At 42.4% G+C, this 21,454-nt stretch overlaps 1 protein-coding gene across 16 annotated transcripts in view; it reads left to right on the top strand.

Annotated features, from left to right (window-relative positions):
• Nucleotides 1-21,454, top strand: part of ERC2 (ELKS/RAB6-interacting/CAST family member 2) — a 937,892-nt gene that overhangs the window by 794,157 nt on the left and 122,281 nt on the right. Inside the window, exon 21 of one of the 16 annotated variants that reach the window (XR_006715878.1) lies at nt 6,954-7,035. The exons of the other annotated variants lie outside the window; for them this stretch is intronic. The gene's annotated coding sequence lies outside the window, so the exon portion shown is untranslated. The remainder of the gene's footprint in view (nt 1-6,953; nt 7,036-21,454) is intronic. 16 annotated transcript variants of the gene reach the window in all.

The raw sequence follows: 21,454 nt of genomic DNA, 5'->3' as shown, positions 1-21,454 counted from the left end.
TTCACTTCACTGAAATTTACCAACCACCTTCTTTTTGCCAGTCTTTGTGCCTAAACAAGCAGTAGTATAGAGCAGTAAACAAACAATACTCTGCCCTCAAGGGTTTTACATTTCTCTTGGGAGGAGTCAGAAATTAAGCAGGTAATTTAAAAGCATAAGGGTGAGGATGCTGCCTCAGATAAAATTGTCCAAAAGGCTGATGGAGGAATGTGACACCGGAGCTGAGGGAGCCAGCAGCAGGAAGCCAGGGTGGAAGTGATCAGGTGGGAAAGGGAAGGTGGTAAGAGATGATGCTGGAGAGGCAGGCAGTAGCTAAGTACACAGGTAAGTACGTAGGTATGCAGACCAGCGAAAGTAGGCTGAGTGTTCTTCCTGGACAACTAGAGAGTCTTGGGAGGATTTTGAGCAGGGGATGCTGTGCTATGTGAGGAGGCAGAGAAGCATAACAATCACCAAGGGTGGGGAGGGGGGTAAGAGTTGCAATGGTAGATTTGGGGCTCCCCAGAACACCATGTAGTCAACCTGGATTCTACCAAGGATTTCTTCTCTGGAATCACAAATAGAACTCAAAGATAATCCTTTTGTTGCTCAATGAGGAAACTGAGGCTCTGTGACTCAGCGCATGTGGCCAGCTCTGGCAGTGGACAGCCTGGGATACTGAATCCTGTGCTTTTCCCCTGCTTCCTTACCCACCTGCATGTCTTCCAAAAACTGGGATTTACGATCTGTTCCCTGCCGGACATTTCAGAGTGGGCTTTTAAGATTTGTTGTTAGCAGTGTGTTATAAGGCAGTCACTTTGAATGACTTCTGCTTGACAGGAATGTCAGCATCGTCACCACCTACTTCGAGGAGCAGTGGCACATACCAGGGGTGTCCTGGCTCCATGGAGAAAGGAGGAGGAAGGCAAAGACTTCTTCACCAGAACTAGAAGTCAGATTTAGCTCTTCTCTGACTGTGTGGTTTGACGTTGAGAAAGCCTCTTCTTCACTGTAGACCTGCACTCCTCCTTTATGTATGAAATGAGAGGATTGGGACATAGGTATTATTAAATAACTATTTTGAATAATTTTGAACTGAACTAAGCTAAGCAGATTGTTGCAGGACTTCTCAGAGCCTTTACTATGCTAATGAGCACTCAGACTCTAAGAGGGAGGTATAGTCTGACGCATGTCACAAATGTACTTATGTATGTGGCCCTGGAATGCTTTTGAGGAGGACACCTTGTAGAACTTGTGTTCCTCAGGACATTCTCAGGGAGCTGGCCTTTCAGCTGAGCCTGAAGTTCTGAGATATTAGAGATGAAAGGGAGCCTCCATTCATGTCCTTGCTCAGTCTTGTTCAACAACACAGAGCAACAAGTTGTTCAGTGTCTTGGCAGTATGTGTCCCCTCCCCACCCCACTTTCACCCCCACTCTTCTGCCTCCCTCCAGTGACCCACAAAGGCTATCTTCTGAAGGAGCATAACAGCAGAAACAGCTTCTCTCCTTTTGACCTACTGGGAGCCCTTTGTATGCTCCAGCCCCTTAGAAGGTGCCCAGACTGCAGCAGCCACGTCTCTACACCTAGGCAGTGGGATAGTGATATCCTTTTTTGGTAGAGAAACTCTAGGTCCGGTGGTCTCTCTTTCTCTCTGGGGCTTTCTCTGGAACTTTCCCTAAGGACTTATTTCCTTTTTACATTTTGTCTTGTTACTACTAGGTAAGCTTTTTCTGCTTGTCAACACCATGCAAGGTGCCGTAGGAGGCAACAGCCTGTGTAAGAGATCTTTGATGACTCTGACATGACTGCCATCCTCATCCTCATGTTTGCTATTTGTTGAGCACTTACTGTGCTCCAGGAAGTATGTAAAGATCTTTATCTGGAACTAACTCCTAGTCTTCTAGCAGCAGCCCTATGAGGTGTGGGCACTGTTATCATTTCTACTGTACAGGTGAGGATACTGAAGTTTGGTCAGGTAACTCCCCCCAAAGTCTCACAGCCAGTACATGTGAGGGCTGGAAGTCCCACCCAAGTCTGTCCTCCAAGTCCGTGCATATGACTGATGCACTGCATTGCTTTGTTAATATTTGAGTGAATGAAAGGTGAATGAACAAACGAACAAGTAAATGAATGAGCACGTTAGGAAAAGATACCCCCCCCCCCAATCTCACCCCCCCAGCTTCAGGAGATCTGCCTGGACATGTGGCAAAGCAGCCAAGTCCCTTTTGAGCCACCATCTTCTTAAGGCCACATTGTCTGTCACTGTCCTGCTACCCCCTCCCACCGGGGGACCAGTGGGCACTACCTTACTGTGGGGCGTGGCAGCTTCCTGCCAGCAGCCACCTGAGATGTCCCAGCAGCAGCCCACATCTACTCCATCCAGCAGAGGGCACACACACCCGGGGTGGGGGAGCTGCCTCAACTGGGTCTCAGTCAGCTGTGCTTTTTTTGGCCTGCTGGGTTTTCGGCTGCCATTGCTGAATTTCTCACCAAGAGGAGGGCAGCTGTTCTGGGATTGAAACATGAAGAAAGATGGGCTGAGATCAGATAAGCATCCCTACCCAAGCGGACGTACCTCCCAATTTGCAGGCCTTTGTTATATTACTAGCAGTCAAGGAATGTTGAAATGGAGCTCTAGCCTTGATCTGAATTATAATCTCTGAAGCTATGTTTAAGTCTACCTAAAGATATTTCAATTTGCTATCTCTCTTTTTTCCCTCCTCTCCTTGGCTGAGAGCACACTTGTATCCCTGCAGAACACAGAAAGCCGGGACATATTTCTTAATGTTTTACATTACAGTTGTAAGTCCTTCTTATCCTTTGATAATCATATTTTAACTTTTAGTCCACGTACTTGTGGGTGTGCCTGCGTCTGTGTTGTATATAAGTTCACATTTATACGAACGGCATTAGCTCCTTTTATCTTTTTTTCCCCCAAAGCCATACTTGTAAGACTACATTCAGCAGTGGATTAATCCCTAAATAACTTAGTTCAGCTTTCGCAGCTGTTGCCAAACAGGCTCTCTCCCCGACAGTATAGACTGTGTGGTGGTTATAATTAAAAGTCTTCAGGGGGCGGGGGTGGTGACACAGGGAATGAGAACTGGGCAAGGAGGTCACCACAAACTAGTGAGAACTGTGGACAGAAGAGCCCACGGAGGACTTTTGTTGGAGGAGGACAGACTTGGGATGAGGGAGGTTAGGTTTTTGTCCCTTCAGCAATTGGCCAGTGATTTGCTGAGGGAGTGGACAAGCTGGGGCAGCCTCTGCATGCGTGTGTCTAAGTGCGGGTGGGTATCAGTGTGTGTTTGTGGGTGTGACTGTGGGAGTGGATGTGTATGTATTAAATGGAGGAGAGAGCATATCTTTTAAGACCCTAGGTTTTGGTATTAGATTTTGTTTGAAATATCATTTGTCCTTTATCACCTCCATGCCCTTCAGCAAACTGCTTATAATTGGCCTCCTTGTGGCTCAGTTTCTTTATGTGAAAATGGGGACTCATTCATTATTCAACAAATATTGATTGGGTGCCTGCTGTATTCCAGGCACTGTTCTAGGCATCAGGGATGCAACAATAAACAAAAAGAGAAAAATACTTACCTATATGGAACTTTCACTCTACAGAAGAAAAAAAAAACCCATACAGGGAGGGTTATTATAAGGATTAAAATAGAATATGTATTATAAAATGCCTAACAGTGTCTCGCACATCATAAGATGTTGGTTAAAAAATGAGCAAATATTAATATCATTATTCTTTGGGTTATATTTATAAAGTAACACTCCTCCCCCCTCCACCAAAAAAAAAAACAAAAAAAAACCCAAATCATGAGTCTGAATACCACCAGTTTTATTTTACATACTGACTTTTCTTGGGGAAGCAACACAAGAGTACTTTGGGAAAAGATGTTCTCTACATGTTTTGTTAGTTCAGTCAAAACAGCCCATCTTTGCACCAGACATCTTGAAGGATAAAGGTGCTCCTCGAATGGACTTCAGTCAAGGAAGATCAGCTCTCAGGTGACAACACAGACACAACGAACTAGAACAATGCAGAAAGGAATGCATGAAGGGGGTGGGTTAAGAATTGCAGGGCAATTACTTTCTGCAAACTGATATGTGAGAAGAGAACACAGGCACACCTTATTATCCAGAAACACAATAAGCAAAAATTCACTATAACACAATTGCAGAATAGGCAACCCCCTATGTAAAAATGAGTTGTTATTAACAAAGTCGGGGAGGCGGGGGGTTTGTGAAATTGGTTTGGAATGTGGGCCTCATTTTCCACTAGACAGGAGTTCATGGACCGATCCTGAAGGGGTTTATGTAACATACACTTGCCTGAAATTTATTCTTTCTCCCTCATCGGTCACTATGCACAACATGGCTTTTATGGGAGAAAGCATTGAAAAGGCCTTTTTGTCCCTTCACCAACTTGGTACCAGTTTCTACTAACTATCCAGGGGTTTTCCTTAAATTCCCTTTATCTAAAAATTTACTCTCTGAAGCTGGTGGTTCAAAGATTGTAGGAAAGCCAAAGTTGCCATGACATTAAAACATTCATGAAATAATTGACCACTTATCAAATTAGGCTCATTTAGACGTCTTCCCCCATTTAATGCTGGGCCTCCCACTGTGTTGAGAGTCAGCTCTTTGTACATCTGTCTTTTCTGGATTATCCAGTATCCAAGAGTATAGTGAAAATAGATTATATATCATATGAAAAATGAAAAGCAAATTTCTCAAAAGACACAAGATTTTATCAAGTTGATGAAAGTGATGTTGGAAACCAAGTTTGTGTCACAAGCAAATTTATTAACAAATGAAGATAATTTCTTATCAGTTTAAAAAAGGAAAAGTCAGTAAGCATGATCACAGCCCAGGGGCTTCCCAGTGAGTGACTGGATGTTAGAGGCTTATAATAGATCCTTGGGAAAATGGTAAAAGTCTGGAATATGTTTGTGAATGCCACCCTCTTTATAACTGTGCTCATGGAAGTATAAAGGATGTCACATCATGCACTCATACAACCTGGTTAGGAAAAGAAATAGGCCAAATAAAAATGCACATATTTTACTTTTTGTTCTTTATGCAAACTAGTGAGTTGTTGGCATTGTAAGCTAAATTTTATAACAAATAAGATATATGTAGTAATTTCTAAAAATTTTAGCCTCAGTTTTAAAGATAAAATGCCAGGGCACCTGGGTGGCTCAGTCAGTTGAGTGTCCAACTCTTGGCTTTGGCTCAGATCGTGATCCCAGGATCGTGATCCCAAGATCGTGAGACTGAGCCCTGCATCAGGCTCTGCACTGAACATGGAGCCTGTCTGAGATTCGTTCTCATTCTCTCTTTCTCTCTCTCTGTCTCTCTCTCTAAAAAAAAAAAAAAAAAAAAGAAAAGAAAAGAAAAAGAAAAAAAAAGATAAAGTACGAAATCTCTTCCCCACTATTACTATTTACTATGAAATTTTGGTCTCTGTCAAAGGGATAGTTTCTTCCAGGTCCCAGTTTTCCTCCATAAAGGAGAACCTGGTATATTTGCATGGGGGAGATTCGCTCTAGATAACCACTGTTTATGCACTCAGAATTAGATTAGGGGCAGTGGGCAACCTGGGACCAAAGTATACATTGGTCTATCTCTTTATCTATATAGGCACGCTTAACCTTTACAAGGTCATGGACCCCTTAGATGGAAAACATAATAACTGAGGATTGTCTTTCTAGAAAATCCACAGGCACAAAATAAATTTCAAGGGATTCACCTACCTTCTTGATGCCTACTATGGATCATAGATACTAGGTCATAGATTTAATAGCCTTGGTCTACACCCCATGTCCCAGTCATGTATTATTTCTCTCTCTCTCTCTCTCTCTCTCTCTCTCTCTCTCTCTCTCTCTCACACACACACACACACACACACATACATGCACACACACACACCCCTACTAAGTGCCAGAACACTTTATATATTTTATCTTTTTTTGTTGCTGACAGTCCTCCCATGGAGTATGATATTGTCCTAACTTTAACACATACACAAACTGAGCCTTGAGAAAAGTTCAGTAACTTGCTCCAGGTCATAGTAAGTGACTAGTCTTGCATTTCAAACATCAGCATTTTCTAAGGTCCAAGCCCTCACATTTCCTATAATATTAGGTCAGCCCTGTGTGTTCACATACTACACTAATTATTTCCTTAATAAGTAACTTTTACAAAGCTGTTTTTCTTTACCACACAAGAAATGCATGTTTGTTGTAGAACAGTTAAATGTTCTAACTCCTGACTTTAGAAGTGCTACTCATTCTCTTTATGTTCATTTTAAATTGAAGAAACAGGAGGTGTTATTATTCCTCTCATTTTTACAGATGGTAAAATAGAGGTACTTGGGACTTCAGTGGCCTGCCAAGATCAACCAGCCTATTGGCAGCTCACCGATGCTGCAACTGAAATTGCCTGGCCCAGACCTGAGCCTGCATGTGGGCTCCTGCTGCTCTCTCTCCCTCTGACCTACTTTGGGCATCTCTTTGACCCCCCTTCATCCTGGCCCCAGAGGCCCCTTATCATTATATCTCTGTGGTCACTTATTAGCCCACTCCAGCATCCAAAAGTCTAGAGGACATTTGTGAGTTCACCTCTCATTATTTTCTCTGTGTATCCTGAAACCCAGAGACCTAATGTTTATAGTGAAAACTGGCTTGCATTTATAATTCAGAGTCTCAATTTTATTTAAAGTTTATTTATTTTGAGAGAGAGAGAGAAAGTATGAGTGGGGGAGGGGAAGAGAGAGAGGGAGAGAGAAAGAGAGAGAATCCCAAGCAGGCTCCACATAGTCAGCACAGAGCCTGATGCAGGGCTCGAAGTTTCAAACCATCAGATCGTGACCTGAGCCACCCAGACTTGGATGGGAGTCTCAATTTTATTTAAAATTCAATACTTACTTTTCTCTAAATATTTTCTCTTCAACATTAGATGCTGACTAAAGTCTAATTTTACTACAAATGGAAGCCACCAATTTCTACAAAGATACATTCATCCAGTAATACGTTGAAAGGTAATGAGAAAATAATCATAGCAATAAAGTTGACCCTGTGCCAGATACCCTATTGAGTGTTTTATGTGTATCAACTTGTTTAATCTTTGCAACAACCCTGTGAGGTAGGAATTATTGTTATCCTCATTTTGCAGGTAAAAAAAAAAAACCTGAAGTACAGAGAGTTTGAGTCACTTGCCCAAGACTGTAACACTAATATTGTATTTACCAGACTTCTGTATTCACATGATGATAATTGATGCTCATAATGATTACCTCGAGGCAGAATACAATTTTGAAAAATCTCAGTCATGAAGGAAATAGCAATATCAAGGAAGTATTTGAGGTAATATTAGGTTGGCTTTTTATTTATAAAAAGAAAAGTTGTATTCTAGGTCTATGATAATTGCTAATCTCAAGTTTTACTTTAGTAATACTCTCTCTGATGTCTCTCCAATAACACTCCTTTAATCAAAACACCTTGATCGTATTGAAAAATAGTTTATTGTATAAATATACATATAATTTTGAATTCTGTGTTGACCTAACAAAAATTTAAGGAGAAATTAAAATTTTAACTTCACAAGGATAAAATCTTTTAAAGTAAAGTTACTTTGGGAAAAAATACATTTTTAACAGCTTTTCTTGACAAGGTAAGTAGTAGGAGAAAAAAGGGGACAGGATTAAGAAGGAAGGTTCCTGTGCTGCAAAGAATAGTGACCTATCCAGGCTATGTGAATCTAAAAGGAATATGTAGTAGTCAGTAATCTTGTATCAATTCAAACTACTTTTTAAAAGAGGAGAATAGGAATATATTGACCCTTGTAACTGAAAAGCCAAGATATAATGTTTTCAGGTATGGCTGGATTCAGGGGATTAAAACAAAATCATTAGGACTCTGTCTGTCACCATCTCTTGGTTTTGCTTTCCTCTAGCGATATTTCATTCTTTAGCAGACTTCCACTAACATATTCACCATAAGATAAAAAAACATCTGCTAACAGCCTTAGATATTTATATAATAATATAGATATCCCAGAAGTATCTATGGAAGCCTCACTGTCTTAATAGTTCCAGCAAAATCCCCAGATGAAACTCATCCCACCAATTTTTGCCCCGTTCCCATCCATGAACAAACATATCACTGTGTGGGTAAGAAATAGGTTATTTTGACTTAGTTAGGCCTATGTCATGTTCCATGCCCAAGGTCTTAACAATGGGTGAGGTGTGATTCCTTGAAGGAAAAAAGAAAAAAACCAAGATACTGCTACAGAAAGAATCTGTCCTGAATGATGAGCAGATAAAGAGAGCATCTGCTGCAGGTGACGTGTTGAAAACCTGCAGGAGACTCTCACAGAGTTGAAGGGCAGGAAGTGTAGCCGAGCAGCACAAGACTGGATCTGGAGAATGGAAAATCAGGATACCTGTCTATTTTCTCATCTGTTCTGTCCCCTCTACCTTCATTATCCTCTTGCCATAGCCTATGTGTCCCCACAGCCTTTTCATGGAATTACTCAGTCCCTTGGAATCCCTCTTTCTCAATCCCTAGGGGAAGCTGCTCATTAGTCAATCTCAGAACTAGGCTGCAAGCTCCAGGTGACTGGCTATCCTTATAGATATATTTGCCTAAAGCAAGAGTCCTCACTTGGTATAGTCAACTCTGGCAAGTTAGGGCCGATCAAGCTGTCTGTGGGGTTTCTCCTTCCAGGGGTATGGATAAAGTAGGATCTCTAGAAAGATATGGCAGAGAAAGTAATAACATGTGTCAAGAACAGTCAGAAACTTGGGCAGAATCAGGCTGCAAAGCCATTCCTGGAATGGGAGCATTGTTGAAAAACCTGGAATCTCATTCATTGACAAAGACAGATGGACAAGGAACAGGCTCTCCAGGAAGCAGGGAGGCCAAGTTTGTCACCAAGGAGGCAGACAAAGAATCAAAGCCAAGTCTTAGCTGCTCCAACACAGCCATGGATTTCTTCTCCAAGGGAGGTAAAATGCAGACACAGGACCTGTGAATTGTAGCATCTTTTAATATCAGGCAGTGTAGGACTTCCCAGGCAGCCCTCCTAAAGTTGCTTCCTCTCAGTTTGACGTGACTGTCCTCAAGGCTCCAGCCCTCTGTGGTCTGCCTCCTCATCTGAATGATATACTGCCTCTTCTCTCTCACCCTGGGTCCAAGTGTGAAAACATCTGCTTCCTGCCCTTGATAAACTTATAAGCAGCCCAGGGGGTTAAGTAAGTAATTTTATTAGAAACAAAGATTAAACACACACACACACATACACCCACAGGAACAAAAGTACCATAAATTCACACAAGTTGGTTGGCTTTCATTTGGTTGGGTTAAAAGCAAGGGAGCATATTCTTGAATATTAGTATTGAAATTAACCTAGGTGCTACACACGGATATTCTTTCTCCGCTGACGTGGGTTTAAGTTGACAGAGCTTTTAGGCCAAGCAGAATGTTAGGCCTCTCCCTATCACTCATTCATTTGTTCATTCATTTAGCACATATGTGTGTGTCCATTGTGGACCAGACATTGTGTCCCAGCATCTTCTTCCTTTCTGGCCCCAGTTTATGCTTTCTTTCCCTTCTGTGGGCACCTAAGCTTCCCTCTTCTCCTAGGTATGAATTCACTGTATTTCCTGATTTCAAGGATCCCTCCATGTAATTCTGCACCTGGGACCCCCCCAGAATTGTCCTTATACCCTTGAGATCTCATCTCTGTCCAATTGGTCTGGGTACATGCTAACACCACTTCTGAGGAGGAAGGTAGGGTTTCTGTCCTAGCACCTGGACCTAGTCTCCCCAGAGGTGGCTAACATATTTCCATGGTGCCTGAGCATCAGATTCTGGGCATAGTCAAAGCCCCCTTTTGAGTGAACTTACATGTTCCAGCTTTTTCCTTGAGAACTACCTCCAGCTTTAAGCTTATTTGCCAAGTCAGGCAGCTCACTGACCCTGAATCCAATGAGCAGTTCACCTGGCTTTGAAGGCCTTTCTCCAGGGTGTTCTCAAGCCACACGTATTGTCAAGGGACATGTAATAGAAGTGCTTTTACTAGAGACCATTCCTTAGATTGTATTTGAAACCCCTGTGCTGCCCAGTCTCCAGCAAGATAAGAGATGGGCCATTTTGTGAAGGTTGTAGCTGTACTGTTCTAATGTAATTTGGTGAGTAAAAATGAAGGAAAAAATGTCAAGTTTTCTTGATTTTTTTTTTTTGTTTTAGTTTCTAAAACAAAGTGGTAGTGATTAGCCAGCCCTATCCACCTTTAAGGAAGTCAATTTAAAACCTGGTAACCAGCCAAAAACATAAAATATTTGAATGCTGCGTATTTATTAATTAATGTATTTACTTGGGGGATGGGCAAGGACTACAGTTCCTGTTCTTATGGTGCCCTTTGGCAAAAAGACGGCGAACTCTAATGTGATTCTTTGGGGAATCTCTCTGAAGTAGTAAGTCATTCATGGCCAACCTTTTAATTGAAGGTAATAATAATTCCAATAATATTATTAAGAACCACCATTAGCACGGGAAGGACTGAATTCACTGACGTCATGTCAAAGCTATGCCCAGTGATGACTGCCTTGCCGAGCCCCTGGGGGAATAACTTTCATAATCCATTGAAAAGTTATGAGCTCCTTGTGTTTGCACCGAGAAAGAAATCAGCATTAACCATTTGAGAAGCCATGTAAAAATGGAGAAAAAGCCACTTGTACTTTTAACAGCTTAATTAATGGTTGCAAATGGAGTTATTTCTCACAAAAACCCCATGGAGGAGGTGGGGATGTGTGTTGACAATGAAAAATTATCCTGATTTTATAGGTGAGAGCAATTTCCAGACACTAGGAACAAACATGGTCAGGGAGAAAGAGAAAAGATGACTTTTGTTGTGGAAGGAACAGGGCCCTCAGCCAACGGACTCACTGTCTGGGTTGGGACAAGGGCGATCATTGTGTGGGGGGAACTGAATGGAGTAAGAAGAATCTGAGTTAAAAGCCTAACAGAATTGGGTTCAATTATTGCTTCTGCCATTTGTTAGCTTCCTGACCTTAGCCTAGAAGGGTTAACCTTTCAGAACCTTAGTTTTATAATCAATAAAATGGGGAAAATAATAGTCACTAACGTGTGGGATTGGAGGAGCCTTTGAGATAATGTATGTCAAATTCTTAGCCTGACGCCCAGCCCACAGACAACTACTACTATCTAGTATCCTCATTATTCTTCTTTTTAAATTAATTCTACAAATATGTAATTAGCACCTACGTTGTGCCAGGGACTGTGCTGTATATACAGATCAGTTTCTTTTGATTTTATAATCTAGTGGGGGAGATGGAAAAGAAAAATAAAATAAGTGAGCACATCAGTTAAGTAAAATGCTTGCAAACTGGGCTAACTTTGAAAGCCTGGCTCCCATGAGTACTCAGCTGCCATTTGTGCCCAGGAGCAGACAGTAGTTTTTCATAACTTGGTCTTTTGAGTCAGTCAGACCTGGGTCAGAGCAACTTAGGTGCCAGTTTCTGCTCCAGGCTGTGTCTCTGTGCTTTGTGAGCTCCGCTTCTCCTTCTGTACACTGGGGGTGGGGGAACATTCTAGGTGGTGCCTCGAACGCAGTAGGCACTCAGGAGAGAAGTGCTAGCCTTTTAGCAGCTCAGGCCCATGGTTTTCCATCTTCTGCAACATGATTCTATACTCCTGAGATTAATAGGAGGAAGGATTAGCGCTAATAGAAGGAATAGCACTTCCATTTCTTTTCTTGGACACGGATGAGGAGGTTCCTCCTCCATGTCTGAAGATTTTATACAAAAGTGCGTTCCAGGAGGACCTTTGGCTTACCAAGGTGTCTCCAGAGGCCTGGTTCCAAGGAGGAGTTGGGTGCAACAAGGCTGGTTTACAGGATGAATGAGTCCCCAGATGGGTGGAAGGGCCCCAACATACCTGTGAGACCACGATGAGTCCTGACAGTGGTAGGGAGAGTGTGACAGGGTGCAGGAAATGGTTGCAGTGAAGCTGAGAGGGATTGTCTTACTGCCTCTTAGTTTTCCTTCGAAGGATTTGATCTAACACTAAGCTTGTAAGTCATGACTGAACACTTATTTTGAGACCCCATCTGGTTTGTCATTAGCGGGCTAGGCTTTTAGAATGTAATCTATGGCTTGTGGACCCAATCCAGTCCCCTGCCTGTCTTTGCAAATAAAGTTTTATGGGCAAACAGCCATACTCATTTCTTTACTGTGTATAGCTGGTTTCTGCACAACACAGAGCTGGGTAGTCATGACAGAGACTACAGGGCCTCCAAAACCTAAAATATTTCTTCTCTGGCCCTTTGCAGGAAAAAATCTGCCAACCCCTGACTTAGAATATTACAGTTTAGGTAGGATCCATTCATTCATTCATCAAACAAATAATTATCCACCATAAAGTGCTCTAAACATTGTTCTGGGTTCACAATGTTCCAGAGAATGTGCTCAATACTTGTAACAGCTGTTGTGAGTCGGTGATGTTATTATCCCATTTTGCAAATGGTGAAATGGAGTCTGGCGAAAGCTGGCTGACTTTTCCAAGGTCACTTAGCCAGCAAGTGGCAGAACCAGGACTGGAATCACATTTGTCCTTGTTCTCCCATGTTAGTATGGATTACTGTGAGAAGCAAAGAAAGATATAAACATTGAGAATAATTTATTTTAAAAAAATCTCTGACAGAAACTGTTGCAAATTAATGAGATAGGTGAATGAAGTTGCTACTTCCTTGGCAGAGCCTCTCTTGAGATGGCTCTTCATTGTGCCTTGTTCTGATCTCACACACTGATCACTTTAGATGATATCAAAAAATCATCTGAAAATGTTTTCCCTTGTAATGATATGATTTCACCACTAATGTTAATAAACATTACAATGACATAAAGCATTTCCTGTTCCAACCCGAGACATCTTGGAGGATTTGTCTAAATATTAGCATACCTTTAAAATAATCAGCGGGTGATTAACTGGATAAGAGGTCAAAAATAAGGATGTTTAGAAATAAAGAAATAATAAAGTGAGGCAGGTTTTTCCTCTCAGAACTCCATACGGCTGTGGGAGAGCAGAGAGCTGGCATCCTGCATTAGAAGGTTAGAAAGCAGCCATATTCATGAGCAAAAGGGGGATTTTTGTTATCTTTTTGGTGTTCATTCCAGATGTGGCTTTTGCTGGTGTCTCTCCCCTGCAGAAATGCAAACCAGAGTTTCAAGGTGGAAATAAGAGAAGAGCATCTTAGCTGAAGGGACCCTGCTTCCTTCTAATGACAATTTATGAAGACGGTTTAATCTCACAGTCCAAGTAGAGGGTCTACTGACAAGTTCTCATATGAACTGATTAGGCTTCCCCTGTAGACACTTTTATCAGACTGATTCATTCCTCTGGAAGAATGCTGGCTTTTACGTTTTTTTAGAAGAGATTCCAAATGGCTTGTCAAGATTACATCTTGCAAGTGATCCTCAGCCAGGATTATATTACAGCCGGGACTGACAATCTTTAATAGGTAGAATACAGGCAGGATCATAGAAATGGAGCAAGCTGGTCCCAATAAATAGTCGGAGCATGGTGTATGGTGTACATACATCCCAAGTAGCTTGCAGGCAGTTTGTGGATTGGACATCTTGAGAGAATGCATGGATACGTAAAATGTAATATTCCAAAAAAATCAATTTCTTCAGCTTTTGACAGTTACCTTACAGCATGAGCAGATTCTTATAAACCGTCTTCATGTCCGGGGCATCCCATGACTGGAATTTCTAACCACCCCTTCAGATCCCCTATAAAAACCACATACTTGGGAAGAGAAGGGAACCAAAACCTTTTGTGCCAAGCTGGTGTAATGCAGAGATCTCAGCTGCATTGGGCAAGTGCTGACAAACTCACCACATCTGAAGGGGCATCTTTGGAGTGGCAGGTCCCTTGCTCCTGGAGCACAAATAGAGCCTCTATCAGGCTACATGGGAGGTGAGCAGAACACGTGGCCTTTCCCATCTCTGACCCTTGACTCCCAGGCATGGCATGGTTTGTAATGAGGCCTGTAGCCAGACAGGAAAGGGGATTGAAGAGATATACATCTGAATCATCTTTGTATTGCTCAAAAAGAATCAAGGACAAAATCCTTTCAGGTTTAGTTTTGCCGTTGCAGGAACATCAAAGGAGAAATGTGTTCATTCTTCCTGGACTCAGTAGAATGTAAGCTCCATAAGGGCAGACACTTCCCCCATTTTTTTCACTGCTAGAGCCCCAGGTTTGAGACCTGTGCCTGGCCCATAATAGGCACTCAATACATATTAATTAATGAATGAGAGACCACTGAGTATTCGTGCACGTATGTGCTCCATCAACACATGTTAAGTTAAACACCTATTATATGCAAGGCATTGAAGTAAGGAGCTCACAGACAAGTAAAGGAAGACACATATGCCAGCCAATAGTTTCCACATTTTCAGAACCTATAGGCAAGTAACATGGAGTTATTTTATAAACCCCCAAATGTGCCAGGCTGTCCACCGGGCTGATAAGTAAATAATATAGTATAGTTGACTATTTTTTCAAATATATGCAGATTTGGTGTGGTCGATAAAATATAAAATAATTTAAAAGGGTTAATGAATTCCTGATCCTTTTTTGTCATCATGTGATTTCTCACCCATAAGTGGTAAAATTATTGTCACGAGAGGGTCATGGAGTTGTGTCCGATACAAAGGGCAGGCAAAATGGCATTGTGGAAAGACTGACCGTACTCCCAGGAAGACCAGCTGGTCAACCATGGCCAAGGCAGGGAAGGACCCAGCCCCTGAAGGTCTCATGCTTCTTTTTATTTCCAAGCCTGTGCACATGCTCTTCCCATTGCCTGGATCATCCCATGCCATACCACCCCTACTCCCACCCCCTTGGCCCTATTAATTCTAACTCCAGCCCTTCTCCTGCTTCCCCAGGAAAATTTTCCCTGGACCCAGCCTGGGCAGGTCCTTCACTCTTGGGTCTCGTAGCCCATGGCATCCTTTTCTTTTCTTTTTTTTTTTAAGTTTATTTATTTATTCATTTAGAGAGAGCAAGAGAGAAGGGGAGAGGCAGAGAGAGAGAGAGACAGAGAATCCCAAACAGGCTCCACATTGTCAGCACAGAGCCCGATGCAGGGCTCAAACTCACAAAATCATGAGATCAAGACCCGAGCTGAAACCAAGAGTCGGACGCTTAACCAGCTGAGCCACGAGGTGTCCCCCTCCCCCATGGCATCCTTTTCTTACTCCTCATATTATTTGTCATGATACTGCTATTTGTGGTATTTAGCTGATAACCTCCATGAAAGCAGGAGCAGGTTGGTTTTGCTGGTCTTCATAGCCCCCATGCCTGGCACAGGCCTGGCATGTAACAGGGCTAGGCAGATGGACAGATGGGCAAATAAAGGAAACTCTGAACAGCATTTTTAAGATGTGGGCAGCAACATGTAATAGTGGGGTTGTTACAAGGTTAAATGAGGTAACGTGAAAATTCTGGCTTGTACTGCTACAGAATAAAGACTATTATTATTGCTATAAATACGATTAGGAAGATGAAGACCTCGAGTGTATAGAACAAGATAACGCAGGAGGAAGATAATGCAGGAGGCAGTGACTGAATCTTCCAAAGTGCGAAATGCCACCAGAGTTGTCTGGACATCTGGTGCTTTCGGCACCAACCCAGTTGTGTTGTGTAGGGGAAACTATATTGTCAAACCTGGTGGCATCGCAGGCGATCCAGGTGGTGAGTACCAGTGACTGGTGTCTTGGTGCTGTTCAGTGAGCTACACCACTCCTCTGCCAAGTTGAGTTCAGAGCTATGCCTTGCCAAGCCGATACACCCATTTCATGATCACTTTTTTTTTTTTTTTTAAGTGTGAGGTGCTAGTCTCCTGGAAGTGACTGTCCCTGAGTTTTAAACCATGCAGGGATCGTGGTGAAAAGACCATCATGTTTTCAGGAGACAGCAGGTGAGCCTCTTTCCATTGTTGGCAAGCAACATAGCATGGTGGCCAAGTGCACAGACTCTGGGGCCAGGCTGTCTCCATGAGAATCTCAGCTCAGCCACTTTCTCACTGTGTGACTCTAGCAAGTCATGTAACCTCTTGACTCCTTGTTTTTCTTGTATGTAAAATGAGAGATAATAGTGCCTGACTCGTAGGGTTATTAGGAGAATTGAGTGTGTTAATGTTTCTATTAACTATTTACTAGTGCTAAGATAATGCCTAGTAAATAGGAAATGCAGATAGATAAATGGATGGGTGGATAAAGCAGAAAAGTTTGTAGTGAAAATGGACAAGAGTTCCTGGTAGGAATCACCTGTATTTCTTAAGAATTTTACTTTACTACCTTCTAATTTTCCCAGTAGCCTGACAAGGCAGGTTCTACTACTTTGCCCTCCTGTAGAGCACGAATCAGAGAGGATAAAGTGCTAACACTTGTCCAAGGACATGTGGAGATTAGGTGGCAGAGCTGGGTTCTAATGTAAGCCTTTCAGAGTCTTGTAAGATTCCAGAGACCTTAGCTCCTGAACTGACACAAGACCCCTTAGAAAAGGTCATGTGAGGGAGTAATTTCTCTCCACAGACACTACTACCTAGTGTTCTGAAAGCCTAGCAGTGCCGATTATGCTGGACTCATTTTGGTTCATTTACTTATTCACTCATTTGTTCATTCAATAAATATTATGGAATGTCTTTTCTGCCTCAGGTACTCTTCCCACTGTTGGGGTATTTGTGGCTCCTTACAGTCTGCCATGAATTGTGTGAATCTGGGTGCTTTCATGCATCTCTTTAGCAAATATTTGAATGGTAGGCCAGGCACAGTTCTAAACATCAGTTATCTGTCTTAGAGCTCACAAAAGACTGAAAAAGAGGGGTTACTCATGTTTGCACTTACCAATACCTAGCAGATAGTAAGTAGTAAGGATTGTCTTAACTGGATGGATGCACAAATGGACAACTTATGGATACTCAGGAAAAAAATAGTGGCAGGATGATATAATGGGAAGGCCACATACTATTTGCATACTTGTGTTCTTGTCCTGGCTTTGCCACTTACCTGGTAACCCTTCATAAGTCATTTAACCTCTTAGAAACTTAGCTAGCTAACCAACTTCTTTTCTTCTCTCCCTTTCTTCCACAGAATTGTATTAAGGATCGTGGTTGTAGGTCAATGATAATTGGGAGTGAGATGATATTGATCTAAATTATCTTTAATGTTCTACTTTAAATTTTATAATTTAATGATAGTTTAGATGAGTTACATTTTCTGGGTAGTCTTAAAGTTCTAGATTAGGACTGTAATCATCTCAGGCTGCTAAAGGTCCCATAGGATAAAGTGAAGGTGAGGGATAATTGATCCTTGGCCAAACTAGGTGTCTTTGGGCCACCCCTTGGGCTTCCACTGAAACCAAACTTAAGAGAATGGAGAGATGGGAATTTGGGCCAATAATCTTTGCCTCCTTACCTCCATCTCACCCTGTCTCCCAGAGACTGACAGCCTTCCAGCAATGGATTAAGAATGAACAGGACCAGATTCAAGAAAAAAAATGAGCGGAGCCTCACAGGGATCCATGCCATGGGCCTCCTTTCTTATATTCTCTAACCAGTTAGTTCTCCTATCCAATTTGATTGGGATGCGAAGCCATTGTTCTACCAGCAGTTCCCACCACTTGCCAACTTTGCAAGTTGGTGTGTAAATGGGCACACAGCAGGCATTTGCTCTCTGGCTAAAATGTTGAGGCTTCCTTTGCTGGTGTGTATAGAGAGAGCCAGCTGTTTGGCAATCCCTCTAGCTCATCCACCCAATGGGAGTTCACCTAGAGAGTAACTCAGCACAGTATCAGGCGTGAGCAAGAGTTAGTACAGGCTTGAAGGTCAAGCATCCTTGGTTGCAATCCCAGTTCCTTCGTTTGCTAGCTATGAGACCCTGAGCAAAGGACTTAATATCTCAAAGCTTCAGCTCCTACACATGTTCCACAGGGGATGATAAGAATGCTGACCACTTGTTATTGTGAAAGTTTAATGAGATAATCTACATGGAACACCACACATGGGGCTGATGCACAGTAGATACACAGTAAACAGAAGCACTTTTTATTATTGTTGTTCTTTGTGGAATTCTCTTAGGAGCCAATAGTGTGGATTTGATAGTGATAAAAATCCCCACATGTTTGTCTAGCCGCCTGTCAGGTGATGGTTGGTAGCCAGCCAAAAGTGGTCCATTTGGTTACAGTCTTCTGGAAGTATTCAGCATTCCAACTATTCTTCCTAACTCCTAAATTTTCTCAAGCCTTCTTTTCACCGCAAGGGTTCCTGACTTGAAAGTAGGAAGAAACCAAGTGAGAATTTAGTTGAGCATGCACTATAAAGATGGTCCATTTAGTTGGCAGAGTGAGAGTTTTAGAGAGGGTGTTTGAAAGACTAACTTGTAACTTTTGATGCCAACCCAGAGGCGTGAGGCAATATTTCTTATTTTTTCTCCTGGAAGGTCCACAGCCTCCTTCTAAGGCAATCTCTTGGGTTTCGTTGAATTGGCTGTTACATTTGGAAACCAACTTGTGCATCTGAGCATTTGGGGAAAAGCTATTGACTAACCCTTGCTCTCTTTCAGCCTGCTTCCCTTTTTCCAATATTTAGGAGTCTTGGCCAAAACAAAGAGCCCATTGTGTCCCTGGTACAAGCACCAGAACTAAATTAAACATTCATTGAGTCTTAATTAATTGTATTAAGGTTAGGCAATTCCCACTGCTTGGAAAAAAACCCAAATACTTAATTTACTCGCAATGTGGTGTGTGTCCCCTAGCATTGAGCTAAACCGCCACGAAACAATCACTCACTTAACAGAAACTGGGGCCTCGGCCCAGGAACTAATTAGCCCCTCTTTCTCTATATATAGCTATCTTCACCACCAGGACCATCTGGAAGTTGTTACCTTCCAAATTCTTTCCATCTATTTTTTTTTTTTTCCAAACCGATCATTACTGCCATGATTCTTTCTTTCTTTCTTATTCTTATGTTACGTGACTTCCCACTCTTAGATTCTCTGGTGTTATCTAGATCACAGCCCAGCTGCTGTGCGTATTTACCCTCCGTTTAATTTTCAAGTGGCACACCTATTTTTATGTACTTTTCCCAGTGGCAGAAGGGGAAAAAAATCTTTGTGTAAAACTCAGAGACAGAAGCAGGAATGATTGCCAACAGGTTTGGGCCTACCCAAGCTGATTGTTGTGCCCACCAGGAGGCCCCCGAACTCTGTGAAGCCCCTACAGTAGTGTCTTTAATGGTCAGAGACACATGGAGAGCTCTTGGAAGACCTTGGTTTCTTGCCCAACTCATTGAGCAAAAAGCACCCATCTAATCTGCCCTTTCTTTGGGGAAAACTCACCCAGGTTAGGGTCTACTGTGCTTTGAGGGTCAATATGGAAGTATAGAAACTGCCCTAGCTGACAATATACTTTAGGAGAGTGCCTTCACATATTTCATGAACACTTAATTAGTCCAGAGCCCTTACTCTGACTCTCAAGAGCCCCTCTGGTCTGGCCCCTGTATGCCTCTCTCACTCCCTTTCTTATCAACATGCCCTGGTTTACAACAGTCCTGGAACTCTGATTTTCCTTCTGCTCCCCAACACGCCAAGATTAGTTCTACATCAGGACCTCTGAACCTGTTGTCTTCTGTGTCTGGAACCCATTCCCCTCCATCTTTGTAAGACTAACTCTTTATCATGCAGGTCTCCACTTAACTGTTACAGCCAGAAGAGGCCCTCCCTGGCCACATCATTGGAAGTCTTTTCCTACCTCCAGCCCCTCCTTGTCACATCCTCCTGTTTTGTGCTCTCAAGAGCACCTGCCACTATGTGAATTATATTATTTGTGACAGTGTCTGCCTGCCTTCAGTAGAATATCCATTCATCCATGAGAAGTACCTTTATCTGTATGTTGACCATTTGTGAGCCCAGCCCCTGGCATAGTTCCTGGCACTATTGTTTAATAGATAAATTATCAGGGAACAGCTAATACCTGAATCTGTAGCTCTCTACATATAATTACATAATGTAAGCATTTGGGATTCTTTCGAAATTTAGAATACAATCCCAAAGTTGCAAGAAGCAATGAATATTATAAGAAACCTTGAATAACTCTAGTAAAATCAACAGGAAAACTCAAAATCATAGGCTAACTTTACCCGAAGTACTCTCCAGTTCACCATAAGTTTCAGCATTTCAGGTTCATTCCCTCTATTTCTGGCATTTTATGGCCCCTTTGGGGTAAGCTTCTCCCCTTCCTACTATCCCCAGGCATCAAAGCAAAAGCAGCCTAGCTTTCCAGAGTTCATCACTCAGTGGCTTCTGACCATCTCTGGGAGACTCGGCCTCCCCATCACCTCATGGCCCTGGCATCCCTTCTGGCATCAAGCTTCACGATATATATTGCATTTTGGCAGCAAGGCCTGGGGCACTAGAAGTGTAATTATTTCGTGTTTTTTGGAGGATGGTTCTCATCTTCAAGCTTGGAGACTGACTCCCTCCAGGTAAAAGGAGGGAGTCCCTTTTGTCCCTTCACAGTAGTTCATGTGCTTTTTTTTTTTTCCCTGCTGCTTCAGCCCCTAGTTCATAGTCCCAAATGGCAGAAATCCCTGGATAACTAAGCTCCTAGTTCTCAACTCCGTTTATCTTAAAATTCCCCATATAAAAAAGGCCCATGGTGTCCAGATTTCAGTAAGGCTAACAGGACCCTCTCTATAGAGTATCATGTGTCAGAGCCATAAGTCCCAAGGAGGAATCCAGTTACATGGGAGTTCAAGTCCACAACCTGCTCTTCAAGCATTTTGATTTTCCTTTGAGTGTCACATTGGATTCAACTAATTCATTTTTTGGAGGAGAGAAAATATTCTTAACAGCCAGGTTTCTGGCTTGGCTTTCATCTGGGAGGCCTTCAGCTTTTCATCTTCTCTCTTCAGTCACCTTTGTGCAGACCTTTCCTACTAAGCCTCTGGGACTTGAATCCAAAGAAGAAGGAATTCAGGCCTCAGTAGAACCCTGCATAGGTCTGTTTCTTGGCTGATGACAGTCAGACTAAAAAAAAAAAAAAAAGTCAGAGTAAACATAAGTAAAAAGGAAGGAAATTTTTTAAAAAGTCAAAGGCAGGGGCGCCTGGGTGGCGCAGTCGGTTAAGTGTCCGACTTCAGCCAGGTCACGATCTCACAGTCCGTGAGTTCGAGCCCCGCGTCAGGCTCTGGGCTGATGGCTCAGAGCCTGGAGCCTGTTTCCGATTCTGTGTCTCCCTCTCTCTCTGCCCCTCCCCCGTTCATGCTCTGTCTCTCTCTGTCCCAAAAATAAATAAACGTTGAAAAAAAAAATTAAAAAAAAAAAAAAGTCAAAGGCATACGTAAATAAAATAGAAAATATCAACAAC

This window comes from Leopardus geoffroyi, chromosome A2 (genome assembly GCF_018350155.1).
Source record: "Leopardus geoffroyi isolate Oge1 chromosome A2, O.geoffroyi_Oge1_pat1.0, whole genome shotgun sequence".
Classification (NCBI taxonomy): Eukaryota; Metazoa; Chordata; class Mammalia; order Carnivora; family Felidae; genus Leopardus; species Leopardus geoffroyi.
Note: the sequence above shows the minus strand (reverse complement) of the source record. Positions and strands in the feature narration are given on the sequence as shown.